Genomic DNA, 7985 nt, shown 5'->3' on the forward strand with positions numbered 1-7985 from the left:
AGCTTCTTTCTCCCAGCATTCTGTTCTGTTTACTCCACCCACCTAAGGGTTGGCCTATCAAGGGGCCTAGGCAGTTTCTTTATTAATAAGAAATCACTCCCACATCATTCTTTCACGAGTTGAAAGCTTAGTTGGGTAGGATCAAGTCACCACTCCCTTTACTCCAGTTAGCATCAGGCTTTTCTTTTTAATCTTCTTGAGCACTGGACTTAGCTCTATACATTTCCTGGTGCTCCTTTTCTCCTAAAACTGCATTTTGCATTTTTCCTTGCTCAACTTGCTCCTTTGCATTATAGATCTATGTAAGAGTGACCAATGATAGCCTCACAGCAGAGTCCATACGAGGCTGTCTTGGAATTTCCTCTGCCATAGCCAATAATTCAGAACTTCAGTTTAGCCTCAGGCAGATTTTTTTTAGCAAGGAGAGAAAGCAGCCACATTCTTCACGAAAATACCAAAAGAATAATCTTTTGGCCACTTACTAGCGTTCTTGAAACCTCTTGAACAAGACCATCGTAATCTACATTGCTGTCATCACCACTCTCTTCCATGCTTCACCTTCAGCCCATTAAGGCCCACTGAAGGTGGTTCAACTGCTTTCCTACGCCAAAGTCCACATTTTATCCACAAACAGCAAGGTCAGACCTGTCATCGCAACACCCCACCTCTGGTAAGGACTTCTGTTTTAGTGTTCTATTGCTGGAAGAGACACCATGACCACAGCCTTTCTAATAAAAGAAAGCATTTAATTGGGACTGGTTTACCATTTACTCCAGTTTAGTCCATCGGTATAATGGCAGCACACATGCAGACATGGTGCTGGAGAAGTAACTGAGGATTCTACATCCAGATCCACAGGCAGTGGGAGAGACTGGGCCTGACTTGACCATTTGAAACCTCAAAGCCCACCACAGTAACATAATTCAACAAAGCTTCACGTCCTAATCCTTTCCAATAGCACTTCCCCCTGGTGGCTGAGCATTCAAATCTGTGAGCCTATATGCTTCATTCTTAAATGTTAAGCCACCACAGGTGCTATGACTGAAATATGCTTGTTAGTTGGCTGTGAGACAATAGGTAGACACTACACTGGGTATATGCGTTATTCATTGTTAATCTATTTTTAGTGAGTGGGTCTGTGTATGGAGAGTTTGTGTGGATAAGTACAGGTGCCATCAACGACAGGAGGAAATCCCCTAGAGTTCAGGTTAAAGATAACTGGGCTGATGATGTGGGAGCCATGTGTGTTCCTGCCCCAGCTTCACCTCGGGTGATTTCACAAGGAAACAAATCCATACAACCAGAAGCAAGATAGCATCACCACATGGGACTATGCAGATCCTCAGGATATCCAGTATTCTCATAAGCTCATGTTTGAGAAATAATTTTAGGATTAAGTCATTAAATAGAGACAAAATTATAGTAAAGAATTCAGGAGTTGAACCCTCTGGCTTTTCAAGGGTGTGGTGAACTAGTTTTTTTTTCACGCCTTTGTTCTTTGTCCTGTTTTAAACCCTGTATACACACACACACACACACACACACACACACACACACACACATAGTAGGGCACAAGTTTCCTCTGAGTGTGTGCAGGTGTGCACTCCTGAGCTTGTGAGCACACCTGGGCTATACATAAAGGCAGAAGGAAGATGTAAGTGGCCTGCTTTACCACTTTCTGTTTTAGTCCCTTGAGACAGGGATCTGGATCTGAATCTAGATTTAGGCTGGCAGCCAGAAAGCCGAAGTGACCCTCTTAGCATCCCCCCGAAATGGTGCCTGGGTTACAGATGCACACAGCCACACTAGGCTTTCTGTGTGGGATTGAATTCAGTCCTCCTAGTATATACTGGAACTTATATTGAGTGGTTTGGGTTTGACCAATACCATGACATATTGACTCCCTTATGGAACTGGTTTGGTTTGGTTTGTTGTTTGTTTTGATATTAAATGGGAGATTCCTGATGGGATTTTGTGCCTTCTGTCTTATCTAAAATCACATTTCTATTAAACTAAGTGGAAACAGAGGGTATAGTTGGTCAAATCGAAGAGGAAAGTTATGGCGAAATTCCACACAGCACATTTGGCGTAAATCTGAGCTACAAGTTAACCTACTGAGCTCTGGGTTGAGTGGATTTTCCTAAAGCACAAGAACCAACTGGGTAAAGTCGCTGGTGTTTTCAGAAAGCGATGAAGGAGAAAACTGATATTGGGGCTGGTGCTGCAGTCCTGTCTGGATTCAGGTCCTGGGACAGGGAAGGGGTGTTGGCAGGAAGAAATGAACTGTTCGACCTCCAGGTGAGTTTCATACAAGTGGCCAGCTCCAAATAGCTCCAGCCATCTTTATTATATATTGAAAACAAGCATGTCTTTCCATACTAACAAGTTTTTCTGATCCTCCAACATTAACCTCCAGCAAAAACAAATATGTCAAATGGTTTTTCCCCCAACTTTTACATCAAAACATCTTTAAACCAAAACAACTTACCATTTTGCAAGTATATCCTGTTTTTACAGAACTAAAAGGTGATTGACACAGGCACACATTTTCAAGAACAGCAATCCTGTTCAAAACATATTTACAGAAACGGGGCTGATCTGCCTCCGATCCTGTCAGCCTGAGTCAGAACAGCTCCCGGTGACAGCTGGCATCCCCAGACAAGACACCTGAGGAGCATCAGCTCCCAAAGAATTTTAGGGGAAAAATATTCAAGAAAAAAAAATGGGGTTTCCAGGAATGGTCACATCTGTCCCATACATGATTGACAAATGGCACTAACCTGCCAGGAGAATCTGTTACAAGAGAGAAAAAGCACTCGGGCCACACGGTCCCAGCAGGACTCTGTGCTGTCCCCAGGTCCCCTGGTCCTTCCTGAGTGAGACTCCTGTGGGCTTGTGCCTCATCTGAAGACCTGTTGAACAAGCATTCCTATACTGGTCTGAAACTAGGCCGCATGACTCCCATCAGGCTGGAGTATGGTTAAGAGCATTTTTTTCATGCAGAAGATCCAGGTTTGATCCCCAGCACCCATATGGTGGCTTGCAATCATCCATAACTCCAGTTCCTAGGGATCCAACGTCATCTTCTGGCCTTCCTGGGCATTGAATGCCCATGGTGCAGCCATACATGGGAACAAAACACCCACACAAAATAAACAGTGGAACTTAGTAGGGATGAGGTATTAAAATAAAAATAAACAGTGGAACTTAGTAGGGGTGAGGTATTAAAATAAAAATAAACAGTGGAACTTAGTAGGGGTGAGGTATTATCATAGTGGTGGGTTTTGGGCTGGAGAGATGGCTCAGCGGTTAAGAGCATTGCCTGCTCTTCCAAAGGTCCTGAGTTCAATTCCCAGCAACCACATGGTGGCTCACAACCATCTGTAATGAGGTCTGGTGCCTTCTTCTGGCCTGCAGACATACACACAGACAGAACATTGTATACATAATAAATAAATATAGTGGTGGGTTTCTTAAGGGTACTTTTTTTAATGTCTATGTGTGAATGCTTGCATGAATATATGTGCACCATGTTTGTGCCTGGTGTCTTGAAGACAGAAGAAAAGGACATGAAATCCCCTAGAGCTGGAGTTACAGGCATGGGTGCTAAGAACTGAATTTGTCCTCTACAAGAGCAATTCCCATTGTGCCTTTTCTCTAGCCTCCTGTCTTAGGGTTTCTGTTGCTGTGAAAAGACATCATGATGATGGCACCTCTTATAAGGAAACATTTAATTGTGGTGGATTGCTGGGCGGTGGTGGCGCACGCCTTTAATCCCAGCACTCGGGAGGCAGAGGCAGGCTGGTCTCTGTGAGTTCGAGGCCAGCCTGGTCTACAAGAGCTAGTTCCAGGACAGGAACCAAAAAGCTACGGAGAAACCCTGTCTCGAAAATTCAAAAAAAAAAAAATCGTGGTGGATTGCTTAGTTGCAGAAGGTCAGATTGTTGTCGTGATGGGAAGCTTGGCAGTGTGCAGGCAGATGTGTTGAAGGAGCGAGCAGGGAACAGCAAGTCGACTGACACTGGGTAAAGCCCAACCCCACAGTGACACACTTCTTCCAGTAAGGCCATATCCACTCCACCAAAGCCATACTTCCTAGTAGGGCCAATTACATTTTAACTACCACACCTCCCAAAATGAAACTTTAAAGCAGTGACAGATAAAAGAGTAGGAGATGCTCATTCAGTTCCATTTTATTACTTCTAAGGCTACATTTGTTTACTTGGTAAATGTATCCTAACGATGCCTTACCCTTTAACAGTTGTTAAATACCATGTGTGTTCACCAGACTGCAGGGGGGTTAAGACATTAGCCATACCACTCTTGTGTCTAATGTTTCAAAATGACCTTGTTTCCAGCCAGCTGTCTTAGTCCGCTTGTCCTATACAAGAAGATGCTGCAGTTTACTAGTTTAAAGAACAACAGGGTTTCTCATGGTCCTGGTGGCCAGGACTTCCAATAAGGATTAGTTTGCCTTTGATATTATTTTTATGATTTATAAAAAACATCCAAGTGACAATACACGAGTTTCACCTGGAAAATATTAACTTTTATGTATTATACAAGCGGCCAGCAACTTTTGGAAATAAAAGTCATAAAAGTGGTTGGTTTCTGTGTTTATTTTCATTTTAATAGTTTTTCATTTCTTACCATTTTGGTAAGTTGCACTTGGTTTGAATTACTTGCTTTAATAGACCAGTCATCTTTTCAGAGCAATCGAAATCCAAGTGAAGTATGGGTTTCCACAGATGAAACTGTGCATATAGAAACTGTGACCCAACCCGTTATCAAGCTGCTTACTGGATGGCATCAGCAGCTGAGCGATTCCCACATGCGATAATGTTGTGAAGCTGCTCAAGCGGATGATGAAATCGGTACACAAAGGGAGGAAAGAGGAACATAGTGTATAGTTCGCCTACCCTTGGGAAAGAAAAACAAATTACATGTGATTTGATAGCTGTGGAAGGGAGGGAGCCTTAATTTTAATTAAGGTCTATTGCGCGCCAGCTACCAAACTAGATAATGTAGTTGGTAAAATATCATATACTATCTGTACACCCAACACGGAAATCTCTGAAAGACTAATGGGTTTGGAAGACTTTCTGAATTCCATTAATATTATGAAGACTTTACTGTTTTAGTCAGTGTTTCAACTGTTAGCCTACCGGACAAACAAACCTAGTGCGAAAGACCCGGACTACCCTGATTGGGCCGGACTAGACCTGCACGGCAGCCTCCGACCGGATTGCGCCTGCGCCAACGCGGCCGTTTCCCACCCAACCCCCCGCCCTCGCACGGCGTCTGCGCATCGGGGCAACTGCGCATGAGTCCGTGGTGAGTGGAGGACGGGGAGCCGGGCGGCAGAGATTTAGGCGGGTTTGGGCAGTTTCGGGTGGGCTCCGTGGCGGCAGCGTGCGGTCACTGGTGACCGCGATGGGACTTGCGGTCCACGGGGCGGACTCACTGCCCAGGGGGTGGGGCTTGCTGCCCACGGGGCGGGGCTTTTGCCTCGGGGCGGGGCTTGCTGCTCATGGAACCCGGACTTGCTGTCCACGCTGACGCTTTGAGACTTCATAGTGTGGTCTCGGCTCTGCAGAGTCCATGGACTTGGGCACCTTGTCCCGGAAACAGACCCTAACATTCCGCAGGTGGTCAGGTCGGACTGGTGCTCAGACCGGAAGCCGGAAGTGTGCGGGGGAAGGGGTTGGAAGGCACATGCTGGACCCAGGCCTTGGCTGCCTGTGCGGTACCCTAACAGGCTGTGTGTAGGACCCGCGCCCTCGGTGGAAGTTGTATCTCAGGTTGCGGTGGGGTTTATGTTTGAGATGGTCTCACAGTGTAGTCCTGGCTGCTGTGGCACTCTTTGATCCATCTTGCTTCTTCCCGCTGTCGCCACATCCAATAATCTTTCTTTAAAAAAAATAAATACTATATAGGTTAAATACTATTTAGAAGGACTTGTCTCAGGCAAGGAACCTTGTCTGAAAGTCAAAGCACAAGCTTTTCATAGCCAGGCGGTGGTGGCACGCGCTTTTAATCCTAGACGCAGGCAGATCCGAGTTGAGGACCAGCCTGGTCTACGAGTGAGTTCTAGGATAGCCAGGCCTATAGAGAGAGACCCTGTCTCAAAAAAAAAAAAAAAAAACCACACACACAAAAAGTAGAATTAGAAAGTAAAAACCATCTGTGATTCTAGCTGCAGAGGACCAGTGGCCTCCACAAGCACCTACATTCACTTGCACAAATCCCCCCCACACACAGAAATTTTTACTTTTTAAGTTTCTTCTTAAAAATTGTTTATGTGATGCCGGGCGGTGGTGGCACACGCCTTTAATCCCAGCACTCAGGAGGCCGAGGCAGGTGGATCTCTGTGAGTTCGAGACCAGCCTGGTCTACAAGAGCTAGTTCCAGGACAGGCTCCAAAACCACAGAGAAACCCTGTCTCGAAAAACAAAAATAAAAAATAAATTGTTTATGTGTATATGTGTATGAGCTCCATGAGTATGTAAATCACATATGTCCTGGAGTCAGAAGCAAGCATAGGATCACCAGGAGGTTGTGAGCTGCCATGCGGATGCTGGAACTCGAACCTCTGCCCTTTGGTTAGAACAGCCAGTACGCTTAAACTCAAGCCATCTCTCCAGGCCCACATAGTGTTTTTGTTTTGTTTAAATGAAAATTACTTAGACAATATCTACCAGGCACATTCGACCTTTTGACATTGCAAAATGACTTTTATCTACAGAGTTCACACCAGAAACAAACAACGAAGTTGAAAAAAAAAAAATCTCAGTTATCCTGGGTGCATGGTTGAGCCATTTTCTTCCATTCACAGACTAGGATAGATATACTTCCCCTGCGGTTTACCAGTGACCCTGTGTTGAATCCTCGGTTAACTCTCTTTCTGCTGAGTTACATTGTCTTGACCTAAATTTCTTGCAGAAGGTACTCTAATGCTCTGAGGAAACATACAGTATTGGTAGTTTTTTTGATAGGTAGATTTGATGCGTGGAAACATAGTTTTTATACAAGAGTCCCAGCTGGTGGTGATGGCGCACACCTTTAATCCTGCACTTGGGAGGCAGAGGCAGGAGGATCTCTATGAGTTTGAGGCCAGCCTGATCTACAGAGTGAGTTCCAGGACAACCAGGACTGTTAGAGAAACCCTGTCTTCAAAAACCCAAAAAAAAAAAAAAAAAAAAGGAAAGGAAGGAAGGAAGGAAGGAAAGGAGGATAAAAAAAAAGTAATGACAGAAACTTCTGTCTTCCACCACTGCCTTAGACAGATAATGCCCAGACACATCAAGAAACGAATGAAATTTATGCTCACTATCAGTGAATGTTTGATTTGATTAATTTATAGCCCCGTGTATGAAGGATGACAAAAAGTTTCTTGGGCTCGTGAGTTTAAGGAGAGTCTATTGCTGTGTGACCTGCTCTTTGCTAACGTTGTGGTGGTGGAGGCCATGTGCGTTTGCTGTGGAGTGAGTCTGCTCCAACCACAGATCGTTATCAGTTAGCTTCTGCTTGTGCCTGTTTAGTAACCTCTTACTGATGCCAGCACCCCCATACACGTTTAGTTTTGGATCTTCATGTAGGAGGGTATAACCTTCAGCTTAAGAAGTTAAGGAACGGGGGCTGGAGAGATGGCTCAGAGGATAAACAAGGTAATATATACCCAACATAACTAAGAACAAAACCATGAAGAAGAGATGGAGAGATAGGAAGAGTGCAGGGGACCTAAGTTTGGTTCCCAGCACCCATATCAGTTAGCTTCCAACTGCCTGTAATTCCAGCCTTTGAGAATTCTGTCCTGGCACGATATTGCAGTCAAGTGTGCACGCGCGCACACACACACAAACACACACACCATTAAAAATAAAAATCTTGGGGCTGGAGAGATGGCTCAGTGGTTAAGAGCATTGCCTGCTCTTCCAAAGGTCCTGAGTTCAATTCCCAGCAACCACATGGTGGCTCACAACCAT

At 44.8% G+C, this 7985-nt stretch overlaps 1 protein-coding gene across 1 annotated transcript in view; it reads left to right on the forward strand.

Moving 5' to 3' along the window:
* Window positions 1-5250: 5250 nt before the first annotated feature.
* The window catches only part of Eef1akmt1 (EEF1A lysine methyltransferase 1), a 13479-nt gene continuing 10744 nt past the window's right edge, over window positions 5251-7985 (forward strand). Inside the window, exon 1 of the mRNA XM_005355429.3 lies at window positions 5251-5334. The gene's annotated coding sequence lies outside the window, so the exon portion shown is untranslated. The remainder of the gene's footprint in view (window positions 5335-7985) is intronic.

The sequence above is a fragment of the Microtus ochrogaster genome, chromosome 17 (assembly GCF_000317375.1).
Source record: "Microtus ochrogaster isolate Prairie Vole_2 chromosome 17, MicOch1.0, whole genome shotgun sequence".
NCBI lineage: Eukaryota > Metazoa > Chordata > Mammalia > Rodentia > Cricetidae > Microtus > Microtus ochrogaster.